At 41.7% G+C, this 7,862-nt stretch overlaps 1 pseudogene across 1 annotated transcript; it reads right to left on the reverse strand.

Annotated features, from left to right (window-relative positions):
- Window positions 1-358: 358 nt before the first annotated feature.
- LOC144366815 (dermatan-sulfate epimerase-like protein) lies at window positions 359-7,597 on the reverse strand (annotated as a pseudogene). The gene is made up of 2 exons (XR_013425950.1): window positions 7,458-7,597; window positions 359-6,653 (listed from the first exon to the last, which is right to left on the reverse strand). The product of XR_013425950.1 is annotated as a dermatan-sulfate epimerase-like protein (transcript).
- Window positions 7,598-7,862: the final 265 nt, after the last annotated feature.

Below are 7,862 nucleotides of genomic sequence, written 5' to 3' on the forward strand. Positions count from 1 at the left end.
ACATTGGTTACCTAAGTAGTGGGGCCTGCAACTAAATTTTTCCTCTGGAGTGGGAATGAATGAGGATAGAGACAGGTAACTCTAAATTGCTGTTAGGATGAATGGTAATGGTCCACTGTGAAGACCATTTGGGTAAACCTCCTTTCTTTTGCCACCATATATTCCCATATTCATCCTCAGAATTACTCTTTCATTTTCCACATTTCTTCTTTCCCCATTCCTCCACATGTTCCATTTAACTTTCTTCTGCTTGTGCAGGCATTTTTCATACGTTCAAAAACAGCAGGGGTGGCTTCTGCTGTCTTCTCTGATACCTGCACCCATTTATAATTCTTACATTAGTCAGACCTAATACAACTTCCAACCCGGAGCCTTTTTATTTGATCTGATTTGAGATCACACATCCTGGGAATTAAAAGCAAACACTGAGACTCTGAGCAATAATGGAAACAGAGTAATCATCCATGTAGCAATTTTAAATGTTTGCTGATTGACCCTAAGATAGAATAATCTTCCTTAATAATAATAGTGTAGATTTAAGTCTTCAGTGCCCTTTTAACTTAAATTAATGTAATTTTATTCATTTTGTTATCATAAAGGGAAAATTATGGGAGTCATGGGAAGTAAATGTGGAGGAGGGGAGCAGTCTGATATCAAAATGGAAGGAAAATGATAGCCAAGTTAAGATTTAGCTGGAATGTAACATATCCACAGCTTTATCACTTTGGAGGCACATTTTGACATAATAACAAACTACTGAGACAGAACCACTTTTATCTAGGTCAGAATGACAGACTCTAAGTGTTAGAGAGCTTGAAGGAACTCCAGTTTGTAGTTTGAAGCATCAGGAAGAAGACTGCAATCTGTACAAAGATTTTCATCAAGTCTCCACACTGCCTGATAGTTTTCATCCAATACATTGTAATTACTCTACTGGCTTATAATGGCATAGCATTTTGATTTCAGAACCCAGCAAAGGAAAATGAACCACATTTGATGTTGACTACATTTATAATAAGATGCAGATGCTAAAAGAAACAGATGCCTCTGACATCATCTCCCATTTGCCTTCAATTTTGCAGACACTGGCGGTCTGTAAACTCACTCAAAAGGAAGCAAGAAAAGTCAGGCAGTTTTCCAACTCTGTCTCCAGTCTAAGAAAACACTGGCAGCAGTGGCACAGCTTTCTTTGACTGATACAGTAGTAATTCCACAAAAAAATAAATTTGATTCTGTGTCAGTCTTTAATGCAAAATTAATCATCAAAAAAAAAAAGGAAAACTCTACAAATACAGGGAGGTCAGCAATTAGTACCTACTGACTGTTTTGCTGGACAGTGACAAAAAGGACAGGGTGGGAATAGTGTAATGGCAAACAGCTGTAGCTTCAGGAAGTCAAAAAGAGACTTTTAAATGGACAAGCATGTCTAAAAAACCAGCCCTCAGCACCCAGACTGTTCAGACTTATTTCTTGTTATTTGTAAGTAAAAAATTTTAAGGAAACTTTCCAGGTTCTATTTCTGACTTAAAAAAAAAAGTCTTTATTCTGTATTTCCATCTGCATTTCCAGAAGGAATCCTATAGTTCTGATAGGAACTTAACGCCATTTCTCCAGTGATATCACTGAGTGTTATATAAAGTAAAAGGAATTCACTTTTTTTTTTCTTTTTCTTTGTGCAAGATAAGTGTGTTAAAAGACCTTTTCAAAAAGATAAGGAACTTTTGTAGTCCATCTTGAAAAGAAGAGATGCTTGGGTAAAGCAGCATCTGCAAGGCCTTTAGTAGTGTATGAGGTCCCCAGATAGATTAGCACAGTTACAGAAGAAGGCAAGTTAAACAAAATCCTTTAAAATCTTCCCATCTTCCCGGAAGCCCATGATATAATTTCATCTAACTTCTGAAACAGAAATATTTTAGCAGAAAAAAAATTCAGAAACAAAAGCAAGGAAAGTGGTAACATAAAAATAAATCCTGCTAGGCCAAATATGGTGCCTATTTTTTAAATAATCTCTCTGTGCAAATAAAAGTACACACACACACACACACACACACACAATACAAGAATAAACAAACTCTTCTAGTCCATATCCACAAAGCGGGTGGGGAAGCATTAGTGCAAATTTCTGCTGACCTGCAGCATTTAGTCCGTAAACTTTGGATATCCTAGTCCGTCCATCAGTGTCCAGCAGATGTTTTCAATTAGTTTAATTTCATCTCTAGGCAAGTTTTGTTTCCAAACATTAGTATTAGTTGGTGATATTTCTCCTTCATATGGAAGGTAAAAAAGGTTTGTGGAAGTGGCAAACAATATTTGGTTTAAACTAGCAGGAGACAAAGGAATCCCAAGAAAAGCAAAAATCCTTTCAGTAGTTTTTTTGAGGAAAATGAACAATATCTTCAAACTTGACCAGCTGGTAGCTGGTAGGCAGCAAATCTGTATTTATTGTCAAAGCTGCTGCTGTATTTGCTAGCCATAAATGAGACAATAAGGAGGCAGCGTTTGATTCAGAATTTTCTAATTCTTTCTTCAATGGTTCATACTCAAAAGCATAGCCTGAATTTAAGTTACATTTGCCTTTACCTTCCTCTATTTTAAACAATTTTGCTAAGTGCTCTGGTACATTCTTCAAAGTGTAAAGACTTGGCTTACTACTGTACAGCATTGAATAAATCCATGCCCGAGGGTCTCTTACAATATACAATGCCCTCATCGAAGCTCCTAATACTTCCTGAAAAAAATGAAGCTTCAATGTCCAGCTACCGCTACTTAAACTAAGCACAGGACGTTCACTTGGGTAATAGACCAGGTGTCTCCTCAAAGCCCTAATATATTCAGCATCTCTGTCAAAAGCGCCTTTCATTCTACTTCTTTGTTCCAGCAAAGACTCTCTCCTTTTCAGTTTTCTTTTCTTGTCCTTATTTGTTGTAAAATATTGGGCCAGTTTACCCCTACTGGTCTCATGCAGATGGATGTTTTGTAAATGTAGTTTTGTGTCCTGGACTAAAGACTGCAACCAGCCTCGAAGTAAACGGAAATGCCCACTGTGGATATCTGATACTTTCCATTCACAAGCATCTACAAATGAATCAATTTCAAATTCCATTTCAGGGATATCAATGTAGGCTGTAGGAACTCTGATGTAGAGAAAGTCACTACTGTTGAAAAAAAGTTGTTTAAGTATCCCGGCTCCGGAACCAGGAAGTGAGGTAATGACAACATCAGGAAGATCCACGTAGTGCCCCTTGGAAGACACAGATTTCTTGCTTGTCTCAGTTCCTGTTCTTGTCCATTTTGCACAGATGGGCTGAGTGCAAGTGCTCCACACATCTAGAAGCTCAATAACCCACAAGGCAATAACAAGTATTAGTATCCAACGCATTAGTTTTCTAAAAGAAAGGTAAAACCGCCATTGAAATGTTAAGATCACCAAACTAATGCACAAAATTAATCCAATTGCTATGTTAAACTTAAATCCAAAGGGGAAAATAGCTCTATCTTGTCTTACAGGCAGTACTATTGCTTGAGTACCCAAACCAAATCGGGTTATTTGGCCTTGGTCAGCCACATTGGCAAAGCCACCAAATCCCAGGTAACTGAATCTTGTTTTCAGGTTGTGGTAGTCAGTTACAATGGAAACAACGTGTTCAGTGTTATTGACATTGAGAGAAATCTGAAGTCCAGAATTGGAATTATCAATGAATCTGCAGCTGGAAACATTGACATGTGGCCCATAAAAGACATATGCAATTCTTGTGATTGTGGATTCTATCTGAAAGGTCACATTAACAAACTGAGTTCACCGTTTCTTAAATTCAGCTGATTTTTCTGCTTCCTGTATACTAGCCATGGGGCTATTGCCACGGTGATCAAACCAGAACATTTTGTAGTGTGCATCCCATACATCCATCATGGCACCATTATACCTATTCATAAACCTATATGGGATGTATTTAAAATCAATATCCAGGTTATGAAAGAAGGCACTGACAGAATTTATCGGAGAAGCTTCTTGCCTCTCAATGTGGTCAACGACTAGCAGAGTTTGAGAATTTAAGAGGAGTAAAGCACGATACACACTTTTCAGTCTCATTGCGGAAGAATAAGCAGATACTGCTTCCCCACTCACAAATATCATTTCCCCATGTTGAGAAGCAGTGATGATTTCCCCTGCTGAATCACCAACTTCCTCACTAGTCCACTTGAGCCACTGTGCACATTCTCCCAGTTGGCCTTCCCAGGGCTTATTACATTGGCTTGAGGGTTACGGAGCAAACACCAATACATTGTTAAGGTGGCTCAACTTTGGTCCATAGAGAGTTTCAGAAACAAAAACTTGCCCATCAGGGGCAAATGTAAATGAGTTCTGATCCGGATATTCATGTCCAGGGTTAAAGCTTCTCCACCCATCAATCCAGGAGTATGGCTGAAAGTGAACTATGTCATACACAGCTCGTCCCCCCAGCTTCCCAGATTTGAAGGACACAAAGGTATTGGTTTGTGTGTTTGGCAGCCCAGCCCCATAAGTGACAACACCCCAGTTAGGAAATGTGTGCATCTTTGCAGTACCATAGTCAGCAGGGGGCTGTGGGGTTAGTTGTGGATCATACCAGATATATTCTGTGTGGAGAGTACTCCACCTTTGGGCAGTGGATGGAACCATGGGTCCATCTTTAGGTCGATGCTTTCTAATTTGCTGAGCTAACCAATTTCCAGCTCCATTCTTTAAGATAAACTTATCCAAGAAAACTAGCTGACTCTCTGGACCATAAAACCAATTATAATTAGAATCTGCTATACCCACAGTTCTTTGGAAGCCTGGCAAAAGGGTGGCATAGTAGAACCAAAAGTGCATTTTTAACCAGTTATTATCCAAGTTGTTGATATTAAAATGGCGCTGTGCCAAAAAAACATACTGCATGACTGATTTAGCTGTGTAGCTTCCATAGGCCACACCTTCATCCAAGGAGCCATCAACAATGTGATTCAATAGAAATATTGTCTTTTCCATGACATCTACTACAACCTGTTTCCATATATTTGCTTTAGATCCTTTATCTACCCCAGTAACCAAGGCTCCTGTGAGTACTGCTATCATATTGGTAGCCTGATGGTTATGGAGAAGTTGTTTGCCCCATGAGCGAACCTTGGAGATTCATACATTTCCTCAGTAATAACCCATATTTTTTCCAGATATCTTTGTCTTCGATGATTATCTAATAAGTTATATAAAAAGTCAAAGGCAGTGGCAAAACCTGTTAATGAATGGCCAACTGGAACTTCATCTCCTGGTGCATTCTCAACCAGCCAATCTTTGTAGCTAACCATCCGGTCCATATATTCCAAGACAAATTCAAAGGCAACTTTGTCTTCTGGACATAACAAACAGTACAATGCTAAAGGAGGCAGATTGTTACCATAAATTTCATTCCACTTGGCAGCAAAATCGGCATGCTTAGGTGGAGGTAGGTAGTATGTTGGGTTGGACAGCATAACTGTCACTGCACTTCTGATAGCTCTAAAAAGATGCAAATGGCTTGTGCGAGACTTTTGTCTCATTGCTTGGATTTCTCCAGCATCAAAATATAAACGTGGATGAAGCATACTTCTCCTCAGCTTTTGGTTGGGTCTGAAATCTTGCACTTTCTGTGTCTTAAACTGATCTATATCATCTGTGAAAACTGCCCATTCAGAGTAATTACTCACAGACTCTTCAAAAGTAGAGAAACCAAACATCACTAATATTAAAATTAGGAAATATCCTGTAAACATTAACACCATGATCCACGGGGAAGATACTTTCCTTAGGCATACATAACAAATAGGGTGTTTAATGTGTTTTCCATCTGGCTAATATAAAGCATATATTAAAGATCTTGATTAAACTGAATTTAAAATCTTCTATGCTGACATTCAGCTCATTCAAAGCAAGTACATTTGCCAAAAAGAGAAAATTTTACATAGCGCATGTGTATCCCTGGCACAGTTCTGTTCCAGTAAATTTCAAGGAATATTAATGCCTCTAATTTTTCTGTAACAGAGGAACAGTGGTAATAGTCAAAATTACTATAAATGCAGCATTTACTTCCTTTATATTAGTCTATTTGAACAGAAGAGTCAAATCATACATGGTACAAGAAAGAAAAAGCACTCCAAAATTAAAATTAAGAGTCATTTGTAGCACAGCAAGCCATCACTGGTGATACACTCACCACACATGTATGACTTGTTTCTGTGTGTTTGACAGAAGACCATGGCAAAGTACTAACATTCTTGGAATGAGTGGAATCACTGATTATTCCTTTCAATATTTTATGCTTCTTGGTTTGTGAATTATTTCTTCTTCCATTTTGGGGATAAAAATATCTTCAAAAAGTGTTCAAAGTCCCATGTGGTTTAAAAATATTCAAACTCCTGCCTTCATTTCAAATGTCTTTTCCAGGCTTACTGACTCATCAGTCTATATGACACAGGAAAGCATTTTGATGTCTTCTTCTATCAGATTTATCAATACAACTATAAAAATCTAATCTCTTCAGCCACCTAGGCACATCTTTTCCAATCATGGAGTAACCATCAACAGGAAAAGAAAACTCCCCTTTCATCAACAGTGACCATGCCGTCGCTTTTCTCTTCCTTTTTCATGACTCTCCTTTCTGGGGGGAAAACAAAACAAAGCAATTGTCTGAGGCTACAGGTAGCTGAAAGTGAAGGCAAACTAATGATTTAAATACTCTACAGTCACTTGATAGAAATTTGAGAATTATAATAAAATCTAATATTATATACAATCTAAGTGATTGATAGATACAATCAAGTGATTTGTTTTCTTAGACTTATATGCACATACAAGGATTCCAACAAATGTGAGTAGATGGCAAGCAGCTGTGATATATACATTGCTTTAGTCCTTTTTTTTTTTTAATGCTTTCATTAAAATGCAGTTAAAGAGGAATCCTGCTATCATTTCTTGTTATTTTGGTTACAAATAACCCAGGGACATAAAAGTAAACCTTGAAAGAGCCTTTTTGTTGTTGTTGTTGCTATTCTGGCTGAAGGTCTGGCCTTCGCAGCATCAGGAGTCTTCCCAAGGGGGAGCAGGAGGAAGAGGACAAGTAAGAGGGTCACTCCTCCAGGAGGAAGGCCATCCAGGGCGGCATGGCGGCCTCACCTGTGGCCTGCGCCAGCGTCCCCGCACGGGCCAGCAGAGGCCGCGCGGAGCCAGCGCTGCCCGCCGCCCGCCTTCGCCGTCCGCGGTCGGCAAGAGCGAACCAAGTTTCAGTCTCGGGCAAGTCAGCTCTCCGCAGGAGATGCTGTCGCTAAGAGTTTCCCGCCCCGCCCCGCCTGTTGCATTTTCTAATTCGTGTCCCACCAACCTGTCACCCCTGCCCGCGCTCGCGGCTCGCCGACCGGGACCGGCGGTCCGGGGCGGGCGACCCCCGATGGCCCAGTGCGCTTACCTCCGGGGGCTGCGACGGGTCTGGAGCGGCGCTGGGCGCCAACAGCCGCGGCAGCGGGGAGTTGGGGACTTCGCGGCGCCGGAAGCCGGCCCCGCCGGGACCCCGCGCTCCGACGGGCTGAGCCGGCGCCAGGGGTCCTCCGCGGCGCTCGGGCACGCCCGCCCTCGGGGAACGCCGGACGCTCCGGGGCTGCCTCGGACCGCCGCAGGCAACCGTGGGCGGCTGGCGCACTCGGGGCAGCGTGTCGTGCAGGAGCCGCGCCGCCAGGCCGCGACGACACTGCGACCGCCGCTCCTCCGCGCCAGCTCCGGCCGCACGGCCCAGGGAGGGTGAGAGACGGCGAAGGGGGCCAGCGGGCGGGGGCGGGGCGGGGCGGGGCGGGCGGGGCGGGGCCTGGGGCGGGGA

The sequence above is a fragment of the Ictidomys tridecemlineatus genome, chromosome 9 (assembly GCF_052094955.1).
Source record: "Ictidomys tridecemlineatus isolate mIctTri1 chromosome 9, mIctTri1.hap1, whole genome shotgun sequence".
NCBI classification, from domain to species: domain Eukaryota; kingdom Metazoa; phylum Chordata; class Mammalia; order Rodentia; family Sciuridae; genus Ictidomys; species Ictidomys tridecemlineatus.